The sequence below is a fragment of the Triticum dicoccoides genome, chromosome 5B, assembly GCF_002162155.2.
Source record: "Triticum dicoccoides isolate Atlit2015 ecotype Zavitan chromosome 5B, WEW_v2.0, whole genome shotgun sequence".
Taxonomy (NCBI): Eukaryota; Viridiplantae; Streptophyta; class Magnoliopsida; order Poales; family Poaceae; genus Triticum; species Triticum dicoccoides.
The window spans coordinates 21,793,190-21,799,191 of NC_041389.1; the positions used below are offsets into that span (position 1 = coordinate 21,793,190).

At 44.0% G+C, this 6,002-nt stretch overlaps 1 pseudogene; it reads left to right on the top strand.

Annotated features, from left to right (window-relative positions):
• Positions 1-4,378: 4,378 nt before the first annotated feature.
• On the top strand, positions 4,379-5,687 carry LOC119308927 (annotated as a pseudogene).
• Positions 5,688-6,002: the final 315 nt, after the last annotated feature.

A 6,002-nucleotide genomic window follows, 5' to 3' on the forward strand; every position in this document is an offset into this window, starting at 1 on the left:
TATATATCGAATGTCTCACAACCACCATTATTCACACACATACACATGTATATATATATATATACAATTTTTCCTACATGTTGCCTTCAGAGCCAGTGGCATTTTCCTTGGTGCCTTCGAAGCACGATGACAATTGGGAGTGGTTCATCAGGGCGGTAGCTCGTAATAGAATTCTCCTTTGGGATCTATGACCTGGTCGAGCAAAAATCCCGCTATTTCCTCTTGAAGTGCTCGTATGCGCTCCTCTGGTAGGAGGTTCTCCTGCACCGATTCGAACTGCTAAGAAGGAGATCAATATACATGTGTATTAGTTATGTGACTAGATATCTATAATGATGTAAAAATTGTGAATATTGTTCGCTCAAACGTACCATAATATGTTTCCTTTCCCGTTTAGGTTGTTGCATCAAAGCGGATACCACTGTTTTGGTTGGTGCTCTTCTTATCTTGGGCAATCGTGTAAAATGTATTCCCATTTATCTCGTACCCTTTGAAAATCATTATATTCGAAGATGGTAACTGGGACAGCAAGTACGTGTCATCTTCAATATCGTCGTCATGCATGGCACGTGTCTGCAACCAACCGGCGAAAGTCAAGAATAAAGTCAATACAAAACTCAATGACCTCCTCATTTTCATGGCCCTTCGAGATGCTTCCTTCTGGCCTAGCACGGTTATGAAATATTACTTCAAGACTCTCATGAAACTCTCAAAGGGGAACATATTGTGTAGAAATACAGAACCCAAAATGTTAATCTCTTTGCATAGGTGAACTAGGACGTGCGTCATGATGTTGAAGAAGGATGATGGGAACACCAACTCAAAACGGACAAGACATTGCACCAAATCACTCTGTAACCTTGGTATGATTTCTGGATCGATTACCTTCTGAGAGATTGCATTGAGAAATGCACATAGCTTCACAATGGCTAATCGAACGTTTTCCGGTAGAAGCCCTCTCAATGCAACCGGAAGCAGTTGCGTCATAATCACGTGATAGTCATGAGACTTTAGGTTCTGGAACTTTTTCTCTGCCATATTTATTATTCTCTTTATATTCGACGAGAAGCCAGACGGTACCTTCATACTGAGCAGGCATTCAAAGAAGATTTCCTTCTCTTCTTTGGTAAGAGCGTAGCTGGCATGACCCTGATGTATGCCATCTTTTTCGTGCATATGGTGTTGGACCTCCCGTGCCTCCGGTGTATCTTTTGTCTTCCATACACGCCCAAGAAGCCAAGCAGGGTCACACAAAGATTCTTCGTCACGTGCATCACGTCGATTGCGGAGCGGACCTCTAGGTCTTTCCAATAGGGCAGGTCCCAAAATATAGATTTCTTCTTCCACATGGGTGCGCGTCCATAAGCCTCCTTCGGAACAGGTTGTCCGCCAGGACCCTTTCCAAAGATTACGTTCAAATCCTTGACCATATCATGTACATTAGCACCAGTACGGTGGCGAGGCTTCTTTCGGTGATCCGCCTCACTTTTGAAATACTTGCCTTTCTTTCTTACGGGATGCCTGCTCGAAACAAATCGACGATGTCCTAGGTACACATTCTTCCTACAACTATCCGAATATATATTGTCGGTATCATCCAAACAGTGCGTGCATCCGCGGTATCCCTTGTTTGTTTGTCCTGAAAGGTTACTGAGAGCAGGCAAATCATTGATGGTCACGAACAACAACGCCTTTAGGTCAAATTCTTCCTGTTTGTGCTCATCCCACGCACGTACACCTTTTCCATTCCACAGCTGTAATAGTTCTTCAACTAATGGCCTTAGGTACACATCAATGTCGTTGCCGGGTTGCTTAGGGCCTTGGATGAGCACTAGCATCATAACAAACTTCCGCTTCATGCACAACCAAGGAGGAAGGTTATACAAACATAGAGTCACAGGCCACGTGCTATGGTTGCTGCTCTGCTCCCCAAAAGGATTAATGCCATCTACGCTTAGACCAAACCATACGTTCCTTGGGTCACCTGCAAACTCCTCCCTATACTTTCTCTTGATTTTTCTCCACTGCGGCCCGTCAGCGGGTACTCTCAACTTTCCGTCTTTCTTACGGTCTTCTTCGTGCCATCGCATCGCCTTGGCATGCTCTTTGTTTTGGAACAAACGTTTCAACTGTGGTATTATAGGAGCATACCACATCACCTTGACAGGAATCTTCATCCTAGGGCGCTCGCCCTCGACATCACCAGGGTCATCGTGGCTAATCTTATAGCGCAATGCACAGCATACTGGGCACGCGTTCAAATCCCCGTACTCACCGTGGTAGAGGATGCAGTCATTAGGGCATGCATGTATCTTCTGCACCTCTAACCCTAGAGGGCAGACAGCTTTTGTGCTTTGTACGTACTCTCGGGCAATTCGCTGTCCTTTGGAAGCATATTCTTTATCATTACCAGCAACTTTCCAAATCCCTTGTCAGATACACCATTCTCTGCCTTCCATTGTAGCAATTCCAGTGTGGTGCCCAGCTTTTTCTTGTCACCTTTACAATTCGGGCACAACAATTTCTTGTGATCATCTAACATGCGCTGCAACTTCTTCTTCTTCTTTTCACTTGCACAGTTTCTCTTTGCATCGGCAATGGCCCGATCTAGATCATCAGCAGGCTCATCTGATGCCTCTTCTTCGGCTTCTTCCCGCATTGCCGGCTCAGCCTTTTCCTCCATTGTTGTATCATCGTATTCAGGGAACCCATGCCCAGGATAGCTATCATCGTCCTCTTCTTCTTCATTGTCTTGCATCATAACCCCTCTTTCTCCGTGCTTGGTCCAAACATTATAGTGGGGCATGAAACCGGACTCAAACAGGTGGACATGAATGGTCCTTGAGTTAGATTAATTGTAATCATTCTTACAGCCAGCACATGGACAAGGCATAAAACCATCCGCCCGCTTGTTTGCCTGAGCCGCAATCAGAAAAGTATGCATGCCATCAACAAACTAGGGAGAGCATCGGTCATCGTACATCCATTGCCGGCGCATCTTCATTACACACCACCGAATAGACCAAATTAATACAAGTTCATACATAAAGTTCATTCAACACTTAAATGCAACATACAAATAACTCTCTAGCTAAAGGTTAAAGGAACAACAAATGCGATCAAGATCTCTACTAAGGTAACAATTGATCCAACAACATAATGATAGCAAGCCTCACTATCAACGGCATATTTTCTAATCTTTCTAATCTTCAACATCATTTTCTCCATCTTGATCTTGTGATCATTGACGACATCGGCAACATGCAACTCCAATTCCATCTTCTCCCCCTCAATTCTTTTCAATTTTTCTTTCAAATACTCGTTTTCTCTTGCAACTAAATTTAATCTCTCGATAATAGGGTCGGTAGAAATTTCTGGTTCACATACCTCTTAGATAAAAATATGTATGTCAACTTGATGGGCATAATTTGTCATAAACATGAAATGCAACAAATTGTTTTAAAAGAGAATATACCACATCCGAATCATAACACGGACGATGGCCGACGGGGACAGATATCAAAACCATGGCACTATGTATAACAAACAACGTACGGGTAAGATAATTATACAAGTAACTATATATCTAAATCGCACAAACATGATTTTTTTATATAAAAAGATAAGAATAAGAGGCTCACCACAAGGTGGTGCCGGCGATGGGTCGGTGCGGACGATCGACGGTGGTTACGACGGAGACGGGAAGGCACTAAGTAAACCACACCTACATATGCAAACTAAGAGTTATTTTAAGCTCAAATTGCGTATAAATCAAATAAACTAAGAGCTGGACGAAGGGTTTATATGTAGGATGACATATAGTACCGGTTCATGGCATGAACCGGTACTAAAGGTGCTGGACGGGCCCCAGTCTGACAACATCCTGCCACCACTCTCTTTAGTACTGGTTCGTGGCACGAACCGGTGCCAATGGTTCGCCACGAACCGGTACTACTGAGAGCGGCCCGCCTAGCCGTTGGAACCGGCAATAATGGTCACATTAGTGCCGACTCAATTTCAAACCGGGACTAATGAGCTGCACATTATACCCTTTTTCTACTAGTGGCACTGAAATTGTTGGTAACAGATAGTTTGATAGCAAAATAATTTGTAACGAGCAAGTAATATTGAAGGTAACAAAAGTACAACAAGGTAGCTCAATCCTTTTTGTAGTAAAGGACTGGCCGGAAAGGTCTCTGATAATAAGTAAAACGTTCTTGAGGACACACGGGAATTTCATCTAGTCACTTTCATCATGTTTGTTTGATCCGCGGTCACTACTTTGATAATATGATATGTGGGTGGACCGGTGATTGGATGTTGTTCTTACTTGAATAAGCTTCCCACTTATGATTAACCCCTCTCTTGTTCTTCCACCATGCACCGCACAACCAATCTCTTGTTCTCACCTTCATCATCATAAGCATCGCTTCATCTTCACAACTGGGGCTTGCACTAGCACCACAACCACAACATGCCCATGATGGCGGCTGCATCCCAGTCGAGCAAGAGGGCCGCCTTGCTCTCCTTCCACAAGGGCATCACAAGCGACAATGCTGGCGTCTTTTCCTCATGGCATGGGCATGATTGCTGCCGGTGGAGGGGCGTTCATTGTAGCAACCAAACAGGACATGTCCTCGAGCTTCACCTTCGCAATACAAGTCATGATGCTTACACCTATACTCCGTGCTTTAATGCTAATCATTGTTTGGCGAGATAAGCCCCTCACTATCTTCCTTGAAGCATGTAGAGCGCATGGATCTTAGCATGAACTGCTTGCTAGGGCCAAATGGCCATATTCCTCTGTTCTTGGCTCCATGGAAAACCCGAGGTATCTTAACCTGTCTGGCATACCATTTATAGGTAGAGTTCCTTCTCAGCTTGGTAACCAGTCTAAGATGCAGCATCTTGGTCAGGGTTATGAAATGTACTCAACGGACATCACCTAGTTAACAAAGCTACCACTGCTACAGTACCTTGGCATGAGCGGATTAAATCTCTCAACGATAGCTGACTGGCCTCGTGCCTTGAATATGATTCCATCTTTGAGGGCTATCACTCTTACTGCCTGTTCACTTGAAACCGCAAGCCAATCGCTTCCCTACCTTAACCTCACGAAACTTGAGAAGCTTGATCTGTCCGGAAATTTCTTAGGCCACTCGCTTGCATCAAGTTGGTTTTGGAAAGTGACGGGCCTCAAATACCTCAATCTTGCTACAAATCAATTATCTGGAAACTTTCCAGATGCACTAGGAAACATGACGTCACTCAAGGTGCTTGATTTGTCAAACAACAATCTGGATATGACTAGAAACCTGAGAAATGTTCTTAAAAATCTTTGTTGTTTGGAAATACTCGACCTCTCTGAAATTATGTATGGAGATATAGTGGGGTTGATGGAGGGGTTGCCACGATAAGCATGGGACAAACTGCAACAGCTGCATTTCAGTCAAAACCAGTTAATCGGGACCCTGCCAAATTTTATAGAAGAATTCAACAGCTTGAGCATGCTTGATCTCAGCTCTAATCAGCTCAACGGGACTGTACCAGCTGAATTTGGTGTCCTTAGTTCTCAGACTTCTTTGAAGATGTGAAACAACAATTTGACTGGAAGTTTACCCACTGAATTAAGTTCTCTGAAGAACCTGGTTGATCTGTCCCTAAACAACGTTAACTTTAGTCACTAGTGCAGAACCGGGCAATAGCACCGGTTCGTAAGGCCCTTTAGTGCCGGTTCCATAACCGGCACTAAAGTGTGGGCACTAAAGGCCCCCCCTTTAGTACCGGTTCAGCACGAACCGGTGCTAAAGGGAAACCACGTGGCACGAGCCAGCTCCAAGGGCCTGGAGCCCTTTAGTACCAGTTGGTAAGACCAACCGGTACTATAAGGTTTGGGGGGGTTTTAGTTTTATGATTTCTTTTTCATTTAATTTTGTGTTTCCATTTTAATTCTTTTTCGTTTGCTGGTATTTTACGATACTACACATTGTACACGTTATGCA